General features: G+C 44.2%; 1 long non-coding RNA gene across 2 annotated transcripts; it reads right to left on the bottom strand.

Annotated features, from left to right (window-relative positions):
- Nucleotides 1-935: 935 nt before the first annotated feature.
- On the bottom strand, nt 936-18,046 carry LOC139398043 (uncharacterized). Of its 2 annotated transcripts, XR_011631308.1 has the most exons (3): nt 17,844-18,046; nt 2,444-2,586; nt 1,896-2,227 (listed from the first exon to the last, which is right to left on the bottom strand). It is a non-coding gene; the product is annotated as an uncharacterized lncRNA (long non-coding RNA). The 2 variants fall into 2 exon arrangements; XR_011631309.1 differs by lacking the exon at nt 17,844-18,046 and having other exon boundaries at nt 936-2,227; nt 2,444-3,391.
- Between the last annotated feature and the right edge of the window lie 3,088 nt (nt 18,047-21,134).

Raw genomic sequence — 21,134 nt, 5'->3', positions numbered from 1 at the left:
CCCCTCTCCTCCTCTACCTCTCCCCTCTCCCCCTCTCCCCCTCTCCCCTCTCCTCCTCTACCTCTCCCCTCTACCTCTCCTCCTCTCCCCTCTCCTCTACCTCTCCCCTCTCCTCTACCTCTCCCCTCTCCTCCACCTCTCCCCACTCCTCCTCTACCTCTCATCCTCTCCTCCTCTACCTCTCCCCTCTCCTCTCCCCTCTACCTCTCCCCCACTCCCCTCTCCTCCTCTACCTCTCCTCCTCTACCTCTCCCTCCTCTACCTCTCCCTCCTCCTGACTCTGAACCACTGCATCCTGTGATAGGTCAGCTACATCGTCAACACCTACCTCATCTGCATAACTGTCAGAGATCATTGACTAAGTCAGTCCTGTGTGGTTGCGGTTTGCTGTAGCGTTGCTACTGTATGGTTGTGTCCCAAGCAGCATCCTATTACCTACGTAGCGCACTACTTTGAACCAGAACCCTATGAGCCCTGGTTAAAATTAGAGCACTACATAGGGAATAGGGTGCCAATTGGGACCAAGATGCATCCTTTGACCTGTTTAAAGGGCCCGTGAGGACATTTCTCTCCAGATCATCCTGATGTCCTGGTTGTGTATTGATACAGTACGCTTCACACAGGATCAATACTCTGCTGAGAACATAATGGAGTCTCTCTGAGGGTGACTGGACTGGACTGGCTGAGAAACTAACGTTTAGAGGTCCACACACACACACACACATACATAACACGTACGCACGCACTCACACACACACACACACACACACACACACACACACACACACACACACACACACACACACACACACACACACACACACACACACACACACACAAACACACACGCACACACACACACGCACACTGAAGTTTGGAGGCCCATGGGATGGATGCTGCATATACAGTATCTACTGTTTCTACAGGCATGACTCTGTCCAAACTGTTTTAATCAGCATCTAATTAGTGGCGGTTCATTGGTTGACAGTTCTATAGTTGGCAGGATTCATTCATTAATTAAGTAAAATCGTCTAAAGCATCTGCCTGATGAAAGGTTTTAGAAATGTTTAAACGAGCAAATTATTGACCCCAATCAGAAACATGGCAAAGAAACAAATATTCACAACAGCTTGTTATTAACTGCTGTTTCAGTTAAGTGACTCTTGGTTTAACTTAAAAGTCTTTCTGAAGGCTATTATCTAATATAATTACATCATCGTTACAACAACAGAATTTTGGGGGGTTTGAAGATAACTCTCGCTCAACATCATGGTCTAGTCCGCCATTAGAAGTTCATGTATTTATTTTAACTGAACAAACTGAACAACTAACTATTGTATTAAATTCATTTGTTACAAAATTGTGCCGTTCCAGAATATCCAGACATTCTAGAAGATTCAGATATTCTATAAAGAACACCCAGACATTCTAGATAGAACACCCAGATATTCTCGATAGAACACCCAGACATTCTAGATAGAACACCCAGACATTCTACAAAGAACACCCAGACATTCTAGATAGAACAACCAGACATTCTAGATAGAACACCCAGATATTCTAGATAGAACACTCAGACATTTTAGATAGAACAACCAGACATTCTAGATAGAACACCCAGATATTCTAGATAGAACACCCATACATTCTAAAAGACTCAGACATTCTAGACAGAACACCCAGGCATTCTAGATTACCCAGATATTCTAGAACAAAGACATTTTAGATGACCCATACATTCTAGAACACCCAAACATTCTAGAACATCCAGGCATTCTACAACACACAGACATTCTAGAACACCCAGACATTCTAGAACATCCAGACATTCTAGAACATCAAGACATTCTTGAACACCCAAACATTCTAGATCATCCCGACATTCAAAACACCCAGACATTCTAGAACACCCAGATATTCTACAACATCCAGACATTCTAGAACATTCCGACATTCTACAAACAGCCAGACATTCTTGAACAGCCTGTGATTCCAGAACATTCAGCCATTCTACAATACACAGCTATTCCAAAAAAGCAACCTGGCATCACAGTCTACTAACAAACATGAATCCATCCAGGCACTAATGAAACATGATAATACTTTGTCTTGTTGTGCTTCACTCTGTCAGAGGCAGGCGTGGAGATGGAAGCTGCCAGTGTGGTTGAGAAGGCGATAGTTGCCACCAGAGTAATCGTCGTGCTCCCAGACGTTTCAGGTAAAACTTCTGCACGGCAACAGAAGAAAACATTTACACTCAATGAATAAAAGATGAGAAAAAAAGTGACGTTATGCATTCATTTAAAAAAGGAGAGGAGAAACACTACATGTTACACAATTGCTGTGAAACAGGTTTTTCATGGAATCATTTCCCTCAGAGCAGGTGCATTATGTAGTCAAATAGAGCAACACTTTGGAGGATAAACACTCAAACACTGTGTACCTGTAACTAAATGTCCTGGAATAAAACTGTTCTCTCTCTTCGTCCTTGGTTAAGCTCCATCTAGCACTCTCTCCTTCACTATCGGAGACTCGGAGAGGAGAACCTGTTGGTTGGATGGTCATCTGGATTGCACGGTCTGTTTCCTGAATCCAAGCAGGAAGAAACAACTCACTGGAACTAACAAGAGTGTTCAGCAGTGTGCCCAATCCTAAGAGAACACTTGTGCCCAAATATCACTCGAGCAGCAAACGAAAACAGACAAACTCTAACCCTCCTCAGAGTAGCCTCCAAGAAACCACTTAACCCCATATAACCCTTTTTGTTCTGCTGTCTGTAGTGTGTAGTGTAGAACGCTGCCGAACAGCTCTCTTACTAACTTACTTAGGCCTACAGGCATGAAACGGGTCTAATAATAATGGGGTCATGCTGGTTAAACAATAACAGCCTTTTCCTGACAAAGATTACATTAAATGAAATACGTCATAGAATCAGACTGTTGCTCCCCACATGAGTACTAGGCTCCGTCCTAAAATGGATCCCTATTTTTTCCTAGTGCACTACTTTTGTCCATAGCCCTGGTATAAAAAAATACAATGGTGCACTACATAGGGTATAGGGTGCTATTTGGGATGCAGGCCCTTATTAAAAAGCCCATAATATCCTATTACAACACTTAATCCTTAAAGGGACATTTCATGTTCATCGTCTCCAGCATCACTCCAACATCAACACGTGTGAAAATGGTGTGTTTCTATGTTTTGTAGGTATAACAGATAGAGGAAGAGAAGTGTTTACAATGACGTCATCGACCAATTAGTGGGCAATGCCTCCTGACAATTGGTTAAAATCGCGGCGCACACTGATGACGTCATTGGAAACACATCTTCCTCTATCCTTTATACTACAAAACATAGGAAGCGTGACATTTTTACATATGTTGATGTTGGAGTGGTGCTAGAGATGAATATGAATATTAAACAATTATTTAATGAAATATTGAATTTGACCTTACTGCTATTAGCCCATAGAATGTAATAAATAACAGATTCGTACTTGGAAAACAGACAATCAAAAATGAAATACAATAAAAAGTTTGTTTTAAAGGGTCTGTCCTACATCTGAGATATATAGGAAAAATAAGGAAATTATGTATATTTTTTTGACCCATATTTAACCACTTTCTTTTTTATAGTTACCAAACTACTTCCATCTATTCATTTTTCAGACTAGTCTTGTGAGGCTTGAGCATGACAACCGACTTGTCCATGAGAGTCTCACCTTTCCATCGAGGGGTCATATTAATGTGTCGGCCAAACCGTTCGGATGCTACAGACGTATTTGTGAGAAGACTCTCCCGAGGTAGATGTGTCCTGGATGTCTCCTGAGGTAGATGTATCTTGGATGTATCCTGAGGTAGATGTCTCCTGGATGTATCCTGAGGTAGATGTGTCCTGGATGTCTCCCAAGGTAGACGTGTCCTGGATGTCTCCTGAGGTAGATGTGTCCTGGATGTATCCTGAGGTAGATGTATCCTGAGGTAGATGTGTCCTGGATGTATCCTGAGGTAGATGTATCATGAGGTAGATGTATCCTGAGGTAGATGTGTCCTGGATGTCTCCCGAGGTAGATGTTTCCTGGATGTCTCCTGAGGTAGATGTGTCCTGGATGTATCCGGAGGTAGATCTGTCCTGGATGTATCCTGAGGTAGATGTGTCCTGGATGTCTCCCGAGGTAGATGTATCCTGAGGTAGATGTGTCCTGAGGTAGATGTGTCCTGGTTGTCTCCTGAGGTAGATGTATCCCGAGGTAGATGTGTCCTGGATGTATCCTGAGGTAGATGTGTCCGAGATGTATCCCGAGGTAGATGTGTCCTGGATGTCTCCCAAGGTAGATGTGTCCTGGATGTATCCTGAGGTAGATGTGTCTGAGATGTATCCCGAGGTAGATGTGTCCTGGATGTCTCCCAAGGTAGATGTGTCCTAGATGTCTCCCGAAGGTAGATGTGTCCTGGATGTCTCCTGAGGGAGATGTGTCCTGGATGTCTCCCGAGGTAGATGTATCCTGAGGTAGATGTATCCTGAGGTAGATGTGTCCTGGATGTCTCCCGAGGTAGATGTTTCCTGGATGTATCCTGAGGTAGATGTGTCCTGGATGTATCCTGAGGTAGATGTGTCCTGGATGTATCCTGAGGTAGATGTATCCTGAGGTAGATGTGTCCTGAGGTAGATGTGTCCTGGTTGTCTCCTGAGGTAGATGTATCCCGAGGTAGATGTGTCCTGGATGTATCCTGAGGTAGATGTGTCCGAGATGTATCCCGAGGTAGATGTGTCCTGGATGTCTCCCAAGGTAGATGTGTCCTGGATGTCTCCCGAGGTAGATGTGTCCTGGATGTCTCCCAAGGTAGATGTCTTCTGGATGTATCCTGAGGTAGATGTCTCCTGGATGTATCCTGAGTTAGATGTCTCCTGGATGTCTCTTGAGGTAGATGTGTCCTGGTTGTCTCCCGAGGTAAATGTATATTGGATGTATCCTGAGGTAGATGTGTCCTGAGGTAGATGTATATTGGGTGTATCCTGAGGTAGATGTGTCCTGAGGTAGATGTATATTGGATGTATCCTGAGGTAGATGTGTCCTGAGGTAGATGTATATTGGATGTATCCTGAGGTAGATGTGTCCTGGATGTATCCTGAGGTAGATGTGTCCTGAGGTAGATGTGTCCTGGATGTATCCTGAGGTAGATGTGTCCTGGATGTCTCCTGAGGTAGATGTATATTGGATGTATCCAGAGGTAGATGTCTCCTGGATGTATCCTGAGGTAAATGTCTCCTGGATGTATCTTGAGGTAGATGTTTCCTGGATGTCTCCTGAGGTAGATGTGTCCTGGATGTATCCTGAGGTAAATGTCTCCTGGATGTATCCTGAGTTAGATGTCTCCTGGATGTCTCCTGAGGTAGATGTGTCCTGGTTGTCTCCCGAGGTAGATGTCTCCTGGATGTATCCTGAGGTAAATGTCTCCTGGATGTATCCTGAGTTAGATGTCTCCTGGATGTCTCCTGAGGTAGATGTGTCCTGGTTGTCTCCCGAGGTAGATGTATCTTGGATGTATCCTGAGGTAGATGTCTCCTGGATGTCTCCTGAGGTAGATGTGTCCTGGTTGTCTCCCGAGGTAGATGTCTCCTGGATGTATCCTGAGGTAAATGTCTCCGAGATGTCTTCTTTCAGTCCACTAGGTTAGACTCCATCAGAGATCCTCTCAGAACGTTGCAGAGAGACAATATACTGAGGTCAGCCATGCAGTGCTCACCCTCTAGGTAGGCTCTGTGATGCCTTACTGCACACACACACACACACACAAACACAAACAGCTCTGTGATGTCTTACTGTGGAGGGGTTCAGTGGTTCATACTGTACAACCTGCTACTTCCCAGGGTCCAACAGGAACTGTACATGATGTTTATACACGGGTGATGTCCTGCAGTACATGATGTTTATACACAGGTGAAATACTGCAGTACATGATGTTTATACACAGGTGAAATACTGCAGTACATTATGTTTATACACAGGTGATATACTGCAGTACATGATGTTTATACACAGGTGATATACTGCTGTACATGATGTTTATACACAGGTGATATACTGCTGTACATGATGTTTATACATGGGTGATATACTGCAGTACATGATGTTTATACATGGGTGATATACTGCAGTACATGATGTTTATACACGAGTGATATACTGCAGTACATTATGTTTATACACAGGTGATATACTGCAGTACATGATGTTTATACACAGGTGATATACTGCTGTACATTATGTTTATACATGGGTGATATACTGCAGTACATGATGTTTATACATGGGTGATATACTGCAGTACATGATGTTTATACATGGGTGATATACTGCAGTACATGATGTTTATACATGGGTGATATACTGCAGTACAATATGTTTATACACAGATGATATACTGCAGTAATATATGTTTATACATGGGTGATATACTGCAGTACATGATGTTTATACATGGGTGATATACTGCAGTACATGATGTTTATACATGGGTGATATACTGCAGTAATATATGTTTATGCATGGGTGATATACTGCAGTACATTATGTTTTTACATGGGTGATATACTGCAGTAATATATGTTTATGCATGGGTGATAGACTGCAGTACATGATGTTTATACATGGGTGATATACTGTAGTACATAATGTTTATACACGGGTGATATACTGCAGTACTATATGTTTATACATGGGTGATATACTGCAGTACATAATGTTATACATGGGTGATATACTGCAGTAATATATGTTTATATATGGGTGATATACTGCAGTAATATATGTTTATACATGGGTGATATACTGCAGTACATACTGTTATACACAGGTGATATACTGCAGTACATAATGTTTATACATGGGTGATTGACTGCAGTACATGATGTTTATACACAGGTGATATACTGCAGTACATGATGTTTATACACAGGTGATATACTGCAGTAATATATGTTTATACACGGGTGATATACTGCAGTACATGATGTTAGTGCTATATGTACCTATGTTGTTCTTAAATGACATGTTACAACACATGATATTGTGTGACAGACGGGTTTAAGACGTTTGAGAGCAGGGATGTAAAACGTGCGTGCGTGCCACCCGTGAGAGGACATGACGGAAGTTTTTCCCGTACGGCGATCAATCGGACGTCAGTGTTCATCGACATGCAGTAAATGTGTTGTGATTTTAGTAGATGCTGTGTACTGTGAGCCGTCGCTGAAACACAGGACACGTTTGGTTGGTTCCAGTGACGCCCACAGAGAAAGACAACAGCTCCAACAGAAGGAAGGAGACATCGTTTTCGTTAGATCATGGGTGTCAAACTCTGGCCCGTGGGCCAAATTTGGCCCGCGGGGTAATTATATTTGGCCCGCGAGACAATACCAAATTACTACTAGAGCTGGCCCGCCGGTATTATACAGCGCATTCACAACTAATACTACGAATCCCATAATGCTCTGCTGTTTTCGCGCGCCAATCAGGACAGGACCCAGAAACGCTCTCTCCTCTGTGACAGTAGTCATAGCAACATAGACGCTACAACTGTCAGCGAGCTAACCCTTCCCAAAAATGGTGAAAAGAAAGGCAGAAAACAGGAGCTTTCTGGACAAGTGGGAGGCAGAATATCTGTTTACATATGTAAAAGACAAACCTGTTTGTCTTGTTTGTGGAGTCAACGTGGCTGTAAGTAAGGAGTACAACATTAGATGACACTATGAAACGAAACACCATGACAAATACAAGGACCTGGACATGACTCAAAGGAGCCAGAAAGTAGAGGAGATGAAAATAAGTTTGGTTTCACAACAGAATATGTTTAAAAAAGCCACATCACAAAGCGAGGCTGCTGTAAAGGCTAGTTATATAGTGGCAGCAGAGATCGCAAAATCAGCCCGGCCATTTAATGAGGGAGAGTTCATGAAAAAGTGCATGATGAAGGTTTGTGACCTCGTATGCCCAGAGAAAAAACAAGCATTTTCAAACGTGAGCCTGAGCAGGAACACAGTAGCTGATCGCACATGTGATCTTGCCACCAATCTGTATGACCAGCTGATGGAAAAGGGAAAAGATTTTGTTGCGTTCTCCCTCGCTGTGGATGAGAGCTGCGACGCATCTGATACTGCTCAGCTGTCAGTCTTCATCCGTGGAGTGGACTCAAATCTGTGTGTTACGGAGGAGCTATTAGGATTCAAATCAATGCATGGCACAACCACAGGAAAGGAAATCTTTGAGGAGGTTTCCAAATGTGTAACTGAAATAAAGCTGCCGTGGGATAAACTCGTTGGATTAACGACAGATGGTGCGCCAGCGATGTGCGGTAAAAAGAGTGGACTGGTGGGCATGGTTCGGGAGAAGATGCGGGAAGAGAACTGTGCAGGTGAGCTAATTGTTTACCACTGCATCATACATCAGGAAGCACTGTGTGCCAAAGCCCTAAATATGGAACATGTTATGACCACAGTAACACAGGTAGTTAACTTTATAAGAGCCAAAGGTCTAAATCACCGCCAGTTTAAATCTTTTCTGGAGGAGTGTGGTTCTTAATACGCAGACGTGCCGTATCACACAGAGGTGAGATGGCTAAGCAGAGGAAAAGTACTGAACAGATGTTTCGAGCTGCGTGAGGAAATATGTCAATTCCTGGAAACCAAAGGGAAGGATACAGCAGAGCTCCGGGAGCAAAAGTTCCTGTGTGAGCTGGCCTTTCTCTGTGACATCTCGAGCCATCTCGATGCGCTGAACCTGCAGCTTCAGGGGCGGGGGCGCATCATCACAGACATGTACACTGCAGTGAGGGCCTTCAAAACTAAACTGTGCCTGTGGGAGAATCAGATGCTGCAAGGAAACCCTTGCCATTTTCCCTGCTGCCAATCCATAAAAGCGCAGATCTCTACCGCCGTGTTCCCATGCGCACAGTTTGCTGAAAAACTCAGTGTTCTCGCCGCTGAGTTTAGCCGGCGATTTGCCGACTTCGATGCCCAGAAATGCAAGTTTGAACTGCTTAGTAATCCCTTCGCAGTTGATGTGGAAAATGCACTAACCAACATCCAAATGGAGCTGATTGAACTCCAGTGCAACGACACGCTGAAGTCAAAGTATGATGCTGTGGGCGCCGCACAGTTTCCACGGTTCATCCCTGACACAATGCCTCAGCTCCGCACCCAAGCTGCTCAGATGCTCTCCATGTTCGGCAGCACTTATCTATGCGAGCAACTTTTCTCCTCGATGAAGATGACCAAAACAACTCACAGGAGACGTCTGACTGATAAACATCTTCGCTCGATACTGAGGATTTCTTCAGCTCAGAGCTTGAGCCCAGACATTGATGAACTAGCATCCAAGAAGAGATGCCAGGTATCTGGCTTGGGCACATCAGATTAGACCAGTGTGCAATAATTAACGTTTTCTTTATGCACTTTTTCTTGCTACAAGGCATGGGCTTGAATGGTTGATTGATTTATTATCATTTTATTTGTAAAATTATTAGCCAGTGGAAAAAGTTTATTTTGGTATTTAAATCAGAAGGCTGCAAATAGAAAAGAGGCATACAATTTTTATTTAAATTTTATTTATTTAATAAATTAATGCCATTGATGTGTTTTTTCATTTGAAATTCGATTTTGCATGTCTCCACTATTAAATTATATATTGTATGGTAATAAGCGATGCTTGTTCCATATTCAATGTTAAAGCAAAACTTGTTTGGGTCCATATTAAAAGGTTAATTTGTTCAATGTTGGCCCGTGACTTTGTTCAGGTTTTACATTTTGGCCCACTGGGTATTTGAGTTTGACACCCCTGCGTTAGATGGATATATCGGTGACATCGCTCCTCCGGATAGCACGAGTCCCAAATGACGTACTATTCCCCTGGGTAGTGCACAAACATTTCGGATGCAAACAGAGATGGGTGACTTGGCATCGGGCAGGTGTTTATTAAGAACACATTTACCTCTGTAGATTAAAACAATAGTCAGGCTTAGTCCCAAATGTATTACTTTTGAGGCACCCCATAGGACTCTGGTCTTGAAAAGGACAGGCTGCCATTTGGCACACGCTCCCCAGTCATCCCACAACAAGCAGAGGTGGTGAGGATGATTAGACTAATGGTAACCATGGTGACGTGAATCCACACATGTACAACTGGAAGATGGAGGAGGAGGAGGAGGATGGAGGAGGAGGAGGAGGATGGAGGAAGAGGAGGAGGATGGAGAAGGAGGAGGAGGAGGATGGAGAAGGAGGAGGAGGAGAGAGGAAGAGGAGTAATCTGAAGGAAATACAATATGTGTGTCTAATATGGTCATACGTTGGACAGGAGGTTAGGAAGTGCATCTCAGTTTCCACCTCATTTTGTGGGCAGTGAGCACATAGCCTGTTTTCTCTTGAGAGCCATGTCTGCCTACGGCGGCCTTTCTCAATAGCAAGGCTATGCTCACTGAATCTGTACATAGTCAAAGATTTCCTTAAGTTTGGGTCAGTCACAGTGGTCAGGTATTCTGACACTGTGTACTCTCTGTTTACAGCCTTATTCTAAAATTAATTAATCTACACACAATACCCCATAACGGCAAAGCAAAAACAGGTTTTTAGAAATGTTTGCTAATTTATAAAAAGCAAACAACAGATATTACATTTCCATAAGTATTCAGACCTTTTACTCAGTACTTTGTTGAAGCACCTTTGGCAGCGATTACAGACACAAGTCTTCTTGGGTTTGATTCTACAAGCTTGGCACACCTGTATTTGGGGAGTTTCTCCCATTCTTCTCTGCAGATCCTCTCAAGCTCTGTCAGGTTGGATGGGGAGCGCCGCTGTACAGCTGTTTTCAGGTCTCTCCAGAGATGTTCGATCAGGTTGAAGTCTGGGCTCTGGCTGGGCCACTCATGGACATTTAGAGACTTGTCCTGAAGCCACTGCTACATTGTCTTGGCTGTGGGATTAGGGTCATTGTCCTGTTGGAAGGTGAACCGTCACCCCAATCTGAGGTCCTGAGCGCTCTGAAGCAGTTTTTCATCAAGGATCTCTCTGTACTTAGCTCCATTTATGTTTGCTTCAATCCTGACTAGTCTCCAAGTCTATACTGCTGAAAAATATCCCCATAGCATAATGCTGCTGCCTTCATGCTTCACCGTAGGGATGGTACCAGGATTCCTCCAGATGTGACAGTTGGTATTCTGGCCAAAGACTTCAATCTTGGTTTCATCAGACCAGAGAATCTTGTTAATCACGGTCTGAGAATCTGTTGGTACCTTTTGGCAAACTCCAAGCGGGCTGTCATGTGCCTTTTACTGAGGAGTGGCTTTTGTCTGGCCACTCTACAATAAAGGCCTGATTGGTGGAGTGCTGCAGAGACGGTGGTCCTTCTGGAATGTTCTCCCATTTCTGCAGACGAACTCTAGAAATCTGTCAGTGACCACTGAGTTCTTGGTCACTTCCCTGACCAGGGCCCTTCTCTCCCGATTGGTCAGTTTGCCCGGGCGGCCGGCTCTAGGAAGAGTCTTGGTGGTTCCAAACTTCTTCCATTTAATAATGATGGAGGCCACTGTGTTCTTGGGGACCTTCAACGCTGCAGAAATGTTTTGGTGCCCTTCCCCAGATCTGTTCTTCAACACAATCCTTCCTCAGAGCTCTACGGACAATTCCTTCCACCTCATGGCTTGGTTTTTTGCTCTGACATGCAATGTCAAATGTGGGACCTTATATAGACAGGTGTGTGTTTTTATCAATCAGGTCCTATCAATTGAATTTATCACAGGTGGACTCCAATCAAGCTGTAGAAACATGAAGGATGGAAACAGGATGCACCTGAGCTCAATTTACAGTCTCATAGGAAATGGTCTGAACACTGATGTAAAGGTATTTCAGATTGTTTTATTTGTGTAAATAAGTAATTTGTAAATAAGATATTTCTGAGATATTTTATTATTATTTTTTGCAAACAATTATGTAAACCTGTGTTTGTTTTGTCATTATGGGATATTGTGTGTAGATTGCTGAGGATTTGTATTTATTTAATACATTTTAGAATAAGGCTGTAACGTAACAAAATGTGGAAAAAGTCAAGGAGTCTAAATACTTTCTGAAGGCACTGTATCTTTTTGTTTTGCTCATGATTATCGTCAGTATTTCTGGGTCCATAAAAAGTGGCTAGTGATACATGTATTACATAAAGATGCAGTAGATGATATAGAGTACAGTATATACATATACATATGCGATGAATAATGTAGGGTATGTAAACATTATATTATATTATATTATATATATGTGTCTCATGCTGCTTGATGTGTGTGTGTGTGTGTGTGTGTGTGTGTGTGTGTGTGTGTGTGTGTGTGTGTGTGTGTGTGTGTGTGTGTGTGTGTGTGTGTGTGTGTGTGTGTGTGTCTGTGTGTGTGTGTGTGTCTGTGTGTGTGTGTGTCTGTGTGTATGTGTGTGTGTGTGTGTGTTTGTCTATGCAGCATTGTGTGTGTGTGTGTGTGTTTGTCATGCAGCATAGCATAGTGTATGTGTGTGTGTGTCATGCAGCAGAGTGTGTGTGTGTGTGTCATGCAGCATAGTGTGTGTGTGTTATGCAGCATAGTGTGTGTGTGTGTGTGTGTGTGTGTGTCATGCAGCATAGTGTGTGTGTGTGTGTGTGTGTGTCAAGCAGCATAGTTTGCGTGTGTCATGCAGCATGGTGTGTGTGTGTCAAGCAGCATAGTGTGTGTGTGTCATGCAGCATAGTGTGTGTGTGTGTGTGTGTGTGTGTGTGTGTGTGTGTGTGTGTGTGTGTGTGTGTGTGTGTGTGTGTGTGTGTGTGTGTGTGTGTGTGTCACGCAGCATGGTGTGTGTGTCATGCAGCATAGTGTGTGTGTGTGTGTGTGTCAAGCAGCATGGTGTGTGTGTGTGTGTCAAGCAGCATGGTGTGTGTGTGTGTCATGCGGCATAGTTTGTGTGTGTCATGCAGCATGGTGTGTGTGTGTCAAGCAGCATAGTGTGTGTGTGTGTGTGTGTGTGTGTGTGTGTCATGCAGCATAGTGTGTGTGTGTGTGTGTGTGTGTGTGTGTGTGTGTGTGTGTGTGTGTGTGTGTGTGTGTGTGTGTGTGTGTGTGTGTGTAGTGTGTGTGTGTGTGTGTCATGCGCAGCATGGTGTGTGTGTGTGTCATGCTGCATGTGTGTGTGTGTCATGCTGCATGGTGTGTGTGTGTGTGTGTGTGTGTGTGTGTGTGTGTGTGTGTGTGTGTGTGTGTGTGTGTGTGTGTGTGTGTGTGTGTGTGTGTGTGTGTGTGTGTGTTGTGTGTGTGTGTGTGTGTGTGTGTGTCATGCAGCATGGTGTGTGTGTGTCATGCAGCATAGTGTGTGTGTGTGTCATTCAGCATGGTGTGTGTGTGTCATGCAGCATAGTGTGTGTGTGTGTGTGTGTGTCATGCAGCATGGTGTGTGTGTGTCATGCAGCATAGTGTGTGTGTGTGTGTGTGTGTGTGTGTGTGTGTGTGTGTGTGTGTGTGTGTGTCATGCATCATAGTGTGTGTGTGTGTCATGCAGCATAGTGTGAGTGTGTGTCATGCAGCATAGTGTGTGCGTGTCATTATAGAATAACTATTTTCAAAGTTACTTTGTGACTCGGGACGTCGGGTTTGATATGAAAGCTTCTTTTAGTAATAATGCTTGTTCACGTTGCATTTAACAACTTTAGATTCTACAGAACAATAAAAAATAAGTTGCTAGTGAAAAGTCCAGATAGTCACTTGTCACTTGCACATAACTCATATCTTCTCTTCCTACTTCTTGTCGCAAGGCATTCTGGAACTTGCAGTCAAAAGCGTCCTTGGACACTGTGCTATCTAACCTCCAAACGAGCTTCAATGCCATACAGCACTCCTTCCGTGGCCTCCAACTGCTCTTAAACGCTAGTAAAACCAAATGCATGCTTTTCAACCGTTCGCTGCCTGCACCCGCACGCCTGACCAGCATCACCACCCTGGATGGTTCCGACCTTGAATATGTGGACATCTATAAGTACCTAGGTGTCTGGCTAGACTCTAAACTATCCTTCCAGACCCATATCAAACATCTCCAATCGAAAATCAAATCAAGAGTCGGCTTTCTATTCCGCAACAAAGCCTCCTTCACTCACGCCGCCAAACTTACCCTAGTAAAACTGACTATCCTACCGATCCTCGATGTCATCTACAAAATTGCTTCCAACACTCTACTCAGCAAACTGGATGCAGTTTATCACAGTGCCATCCGTTTTGTCACTAAAGCACCTTATACCACCCACCACTGCGACTTGTATGCTCTAGTCGGCTGGCCCTCGCTACATATTCGTCGCCAGACCCACTGGCTCCAGGTCATCTACAAGTCCATGCTAGGTAAAGCTCCGCCTTATCTCAGTTCACTGGTTACGATGGCAACACCCATCCGTAGCACGTGCTCCAGCAGGTGTATCTCACTGATCATCCCTAAAGCCAACACCTCATTTGGCCGCCTTTCGTTCCAGTTCTCTGCTGCCTGTGACTGGAACGAATTGCAAAAATCGCTGAAGTTGGAGACTTTTATCTCCCTCACCAACTTCAAACATCTGCTATCTGAGCAGCTAACCGATCGCTGCAGCTGTACATAGTCTATTGGTAAATAGCCCACCCATTTTCACCTACCTCATCCCATACTGTTTTTATTTATTTATTTTTCTGCTCTTTTGCACACCAATATCTCTCTCTACCTGTACATAACCATCTGATCATTTATCACTCCAGTGTTAATCTGCATAATTGTAATTATTCGCCTACCTTCTCATGCCTTTTGCACACAATGTATATATATACTTGTTAATTGTTTACTCCATGTGTAACTCTGTGTTGTCTGTTCACACTGCTATGCCTTATCTTGGCCAGGTCGCAGTTGTAAATGAGAACTTGTTCTCAACTGGCCTACCTGGTTAAATAAAGGTGAAATAAAATAAAATAAAAAATCCAATACTAACCAATACAACAAAATGTGTATGTAGTTCTCTCAATCTCCAACACACAAATTCTAATACAATTACATATGTAAATAACTGTAAATAAAATATATTTAGATACAGCTCAATTAATTAACTTAAACATTAACTCTCTCAGCTGGAAATGGCTTTGGGTGCAAAGAGGTTAGTATTTTACCCACCAGGAAGTGTGCTGGGGTCATGGGTTGTGGTTCATCCACTTCGTTGTGCACGAAGGTCAGAGACCTAGAATTTAGTGACCCGATGTCCCTAGTGTGCAAGAGATTCAAGGCAAGGGACATCGGGTCACTGCGCCTTTACCAAAAGACAGAATAACTGAATCACCACCATTCGAAGTCACAGGTGTGGATTTTGCAGGACCGCTCTATGTGAAAGAAAATGGTTCTGTGAAGAAGTCATACATTGCACTGTTCACTTGTGCTGTAATCAGAGCAGTGCATTTGGAACTGGTCTCAGATCAGTCAACAGAGACATTCATGTCAGCTCTAAAAAATATTAATCTCAAGGAGAGGATTATGCAAGGTAATCTACTCAGACAATGAAAAAACTTTCAAGAGAGCTGATCAGGATTTGAAAGAGCAGTGGAAGGCAATCGAAGAGCCCCAACTCTTGCCGTTCTTCTCAGAAAGGGGCATCACCTGGAGGTTCATCGTTCATCGTCAGCGAAAACATGCCTGCGAAAGGTTCTTGGGAGAGCTTCACTCAACTTTGAAGAGATGTGCACAGTCCTGACAGAGGTTGAAGCTATCCTAAATTCTAGGTCTCTGACCTTCGTGCACAACGAAGTGGATGAACCACAACCCAGCACACTTCCTGACAGAGGTTGAAGCTATCCTAAATTCTAGGTCTCTGACCTTCGTGCACAACGAAGTGGATGAACCACAACCCAGCACACTCTTTGCACCCATCTTCTTCTTTTTTAAACCTTTTTCTCCCCAATTTTGTGGTATCCAATTGTTGTAGTAGCTACTATCTTATCTTGTCACAACTCCCGTACGGGCTCGGGAGAGACGAGTGTATCCTCCGATACACAACCCAACCAGCCACACTGCTTCTTAACACAGCGCACATCCAACCCGGAAGCCAGCCGCACCAATGTGTCGGAGGCTACACCGTGCACCTGGCAACCTTGGTTAGCGCGCACTGCGCCCGGCCCGCCACAGGAGTCGCTGGTGCGCGATGAGACAAGGACATCCCTGCTAGGCCAATTGTGCGTCGCCCCACGGACCTCCCGGTCGCGGCCGGTTACGACAGAGCCTGGGCGCGAACCCAGGGACTCTGATGGCACTCTGCAGTACAGCGCCCTTAACCACTGCGCCACCCGGGAGGCCTGCACACTATACATCTTGCCAATGTGCTCTTGACTAGCTGCCTAGCACGCCACTCTGCCTGATACTATCTGCCAGTAGTAGTCTGCTCCTATCAGGACAGAGAGTTCAGGATCATTGTCATCTTCTGGAAAGTCTGCGAGCTGCAGTCCCCTTCTATTGAGCTCATGTTGAATCTGTTCACCAGGAACCTTCATCACAGCTGTGCACACTTGTGGGGTTTCAATTGCCTCTATCTCTATTCTCTGCTGTTTGTCCCAGACATTCTCCAAGATGACTTTCACTGTGTTGCGTTGGGATGTTGCTGGGGCGGAGGAGCCAAACGTGTGAAGAGTGAGTGCCTCTTTTCTGATTACTGGTAGCTTCAAGCCCTTCACAAGGTTTTCATGTATGAAGCTTCTCTGACTGCCTCCATCTAGTAAGCAATGAGCTATCTTCCTGCCCGATGGGCCTTCTACCCATGCCTTTGCCGTTTGTAGCAACACAGTGTTCTGTCCATCTGGTTTCATCTTCACTGAATAGGGAATAACTGAGGAAACAACAGCATCTACAGAAACAGTAGGGGGTTGCACCTCACTCCTCTTACCGGTACACACAGCAATGTGATGTCTGCTTCCACATGTTGCACATGACACATCTTTGACCTTACAGAATTTTGCTATGTGTCTCTGTCCTAAACATACAAAGCATCTTCCCATGTTCTTTAGTTTCTCTTTGCGTGTAGCAATATTGTGGTCAGGGGCAGTTTTCTGATTTGTGGTCTGCACTGTCACAAAATAGACACGTTCGCTGTTCCTTCTGTCTGGCTGTATGCAGTGCTGCAGCAGAGGGCATGATGGGTCTTTTTGGTTTCATTTCATTGGAGAAGCCTGACTTGTTCCATGGTTTGCTCTCTTTCTGTTGGTTGTATGATCTTGTCATTTGTAGCGCTCTCTCCCTGCTCTGAACCTCTTTCTGTAGGAAACTGATAATCTCAGACACTTTCCATTCATCATCTACTCCCTTCTGACGACTATAGTCAAGAGCTATGTCCTCTGGAATCATCTGCAGTAAGATTGGGCATAGTAGGCTTCCATAGGTTTCTGACACAACATCCAGTGATTCCAAGCTCCTAAATCTGAATTTCACATTCATCGTATAGCTGCCTCAATGCATTTAGATCAGAGGATTTCTTCACAGGTGTGAGATTCAGCAGCTTTGACATGTGAGCACTAATCACAAGATCTTTCCTTCCAAATCTGCTCGAGCAGAGCGATTGCATCATCATAGTTACGGTCTGTTAACATCAGTCCTGCTACTGCCTTTGCAGCTGGTCCAGTGAGACATGTTTTCAGATAGGTAAACCTCTATTACACAGTGAATCATTGTTGTGAATAGCGGTCTCATACTGGCTCCCAAAACTCCTGCCACATACTGACATCTCCATAGAATTGCTCAATAATCAACTTTGGTAGCCTTACTGATTGTCTCTGTGATATGTTTGAGTTAGCGTCACTCACCCGGGCTGGTAGTGGATTGAGGTCCTGTTTCTTCTCTATCACTCAGTTGTGCACGGCTCTTCAGCATGACAACGCGCTCTTTGTGATCTTCCGTGCGTGCAATCTCCTCCCCCAAATCCGTCCAATGGCGTTAACCGTTCAATTCCACGACCACCAAGTTCAAACAAGATGTCCTGCTCTGACAGCAATTCCAACAATGTACTCTAGTGATCGGGATCCGGATTTGACTGGGATATTTCCACGTCAATCTGAGTCAAAAACCCGTGTTTGTGGCACCTCGAATGGTACACCGCTTTCATATCAAACCCGACGTCCCGAGTCATTACTTAGAAGATAGTTATTCTATATTTTGGTGCTGAAACTTGGGATCGGAAACAGGGACCTTTGGATACAGCTAAATGAATTAACTGTGAAACATTAACTCTGTAACCCATTAAAGTTACAGTCATGCTGTGTCTGTGTGTGTGTGTGTGTGTGTGTGTGTGTGTGTGTGTGTGTGTGTGTGTGTGTGTGTGTGTGCGTGTGACACAGCATGGTGTTTGTCATGCAGCATGGTGTGTGTGTGTGTGTGTGTGTGTGTGTGTGTGTGTGTGTGTGTGTGTCACGCAGCATTGTGTGTGTGTGTGTGTGTGTGACGCAGCATGGTGTTTGTCATGCAGCATTGTGTGTGTGTGTGTGTGTGTGTGTGTCATGCAGCAGTGTGTGTGTGTGTGTGTGTGTGTGTGTGTGTGTGTGTGTGTGTGTGTGTGTGTGTGTGTGTGTGTGTGTGTCATGCAACAACCTGCAACTCCATAGGGGCTGGGAGATGAGTAGACAAGTGTCCCCGACTCTGGATCCTGGAACACCTCATTCAGTCACAAAGGAGGAAATGGACATATACTTGTTGACGCTGCGATGGAAAGAGATGGATGTAATGAACAGACTGGATGGAGTCTAGTTTCCTGTTTAGAACACAATGGAAAACATGTTGTTGTAAAAGTTTGAGATCACAGAATTCAATAGAACACTCTGGGCTCTATTTTAACCTGGTCAACCTAACCTGGTCAGCCTAACCTGGTCAGCCTAACCTCATTATTTTAACCTGGTCAGCCTAAACTGGTCAGCCTAACCTGGTCAACCTAACCTGGTCAGCCTAACCTGGTCAATCTAACCTGGTCAACCTAACCAGGTCAACCTCATCAATCGAACCTGGTCAACCTAACCTGGCCAATCTAACCTCATCAATCTAACCTGGTCAACCTAAACTGGCCAATCTAACCTCATCAACCTAACCTCATCAATCTAACCTGGTCCATCTAACCTCATCAATCTAACCTGGTCAATCTGACCTGGTCAATCTAACCTGGTCCATCTAACCTCATTAATCTAACCTGGTCAACCTAACCTCATCAATCTAACCTGTTCATCTAACCTGGTCCATCTAACTTGGTCAACCTAACCTCATCAATCTAATCTCATCAATCTAACCAGGTCAACCTAACCTCATCAATCTAACCTGGTCAACATAACCTCAATCTAACCTGGTCAACCTAACCTTGTCAACCTAACCTCATAAATCTAACCTGGTCAACCTAACCTGGTCAATCTAACTTGGTCAACATAACCTCAATCTAACCTGGTCAACCTAACCTCAATCTAACCTGGTCCAAATAACCTCAACAATCTATCCTGGTCAACCTAACCTCATCAATCTAACCTGGTCAGTCTAACCTGGTCAATCTAACCTGGTCAATCTAACCTGGTCAACCTAACCTGGTCAATCTAACCTGGTCAACCTAACCTGGCCAATCTAACCTGGTCAACCTAACCTCATCAATCTAACCTGGTCCACCTAACCTCATCAATCTAACCTGGTCCACCTAACCTCAATCTAACCTGGTCAACCTAACCTCATCAATCTAACCTGGTCAACATAACCTGGCCAATCTAACCTCATCAATCTAACCTGGTCAACCTAATCTTGTCAATCTAACCTGGTCAACCTAACCTCATCAATCTAACCTGGTCCATCTAACCTGGTCCATCTAACCTGGTTAACCTAACCTGGTCAACCTAACCTCATCAATCTAACCTGGTCAACCTAACCTGGTCAACCTAACCTGGTCAACCTAACCTCATCAATCTAACCTTGTAAACCTATCCCAATCTAACCTGGTCAACCTAACCTGGTCAACTTAACCTCATCAATCTAACCTGGTCAACCTAACCTGGTCAATCAAACCTGGTCAACATTACCTCAATATAAACTGGTCAGCCTAACCTCCTCAATCTAACCTGGTCAACCTAACCTCATCAATCTAACCTGGTCAAGCTAACCTGGTAAATCTAACCTGGTCAACCTAACCTCATCAATCTAACCTGGTCAACCTAACCTCATCAACCTAACCTGGTCAAGCTAACCTGGTCAATCTAACCTGGTCAACATAACCTCATCAATCTAACCTGGTCAAGCTAACCTGGTCAATCTAACCTGGTCAACATAACCTGGTCAATCTAACCTGGTCAACATAACCTGGTCAACCTAACCTGGTCAGTCTAACCTGGTCAATCTAACCTGGTCAAGCTAACCTGGTCAATCTAACCTGGTCAACCTAACCTGGTCAATCTAACCTGGTCAACATAACCTCATCAATCTAACCTGGTCAACATAACCTCATCAATCTAACCTGGTCCACCTAACCTCATCAATCTAACCTGGTCCACCTAACATCAATCTAACCTGGTCCACTTAACCTCATCAATCTTACCTGGTCAATCTAACCTGGTCAACCTAACCTGGCCAATCTAACCTGGTCAACCTAACCTCATCAATCTAACCTGGTCCACCTAACCTCATCAATCTAACCTGGTCCACCTAACCTCATCAATCTAACCTGGTCAATCTAACCTGGTCAACCTAACCTGGCCAATCTAACCTGGTTCAATCTAACCTGGTCAACCTAACCTGGCCAATCTAACCTGGTCAACCTAACCTGGTCCACCTAACCTCATCATTCTAACATGGTCCACCTAACCTCATCAATCTAACCTGGTCAATCTAACCTGGTCAACCTAACCTGGTCAACCTAACCTGGTCAACCTAACCTCATCAACCTAATCTGGCCAATCTAACCTGGCCAATCTAACCTCATCAATCTAACCTGGTCAACCTAACCTCATCAATCTAACCTGGTCAACATAACCTCATCAATCTATCCTGGTCAACCTAACCTCATCAATCTAACCTGGTCAACATAACCTCATCAATCTAACCTGGTCCACCTAACCTCATAAATCTAACCTGGTCCATCT

This window comes from Oncorhynchus clarkii, unplaced genomic scaffold (assembly GCF_045791955.1).
Source record: "Oncorhynchus clarkii lewisi isolate Uvic-CL-2024 unplaced genomic scaffold, UVic_Ocla_1.0 unplaced_contig_279_pilon_pilon, whole genome shotgun sequence".
NCBI classification, from domain to species: Eukaryota; Metazoa; Chordata; class Actinopteri; order Salmoniformes; family Salmonidae; genus Oncorhynchus; species Oncorhynchus clarkii.
Note: the sequence above shows the minus strand (reverse complement) of the source record. Positions and strands in the feature narration are given on the sequence as shown.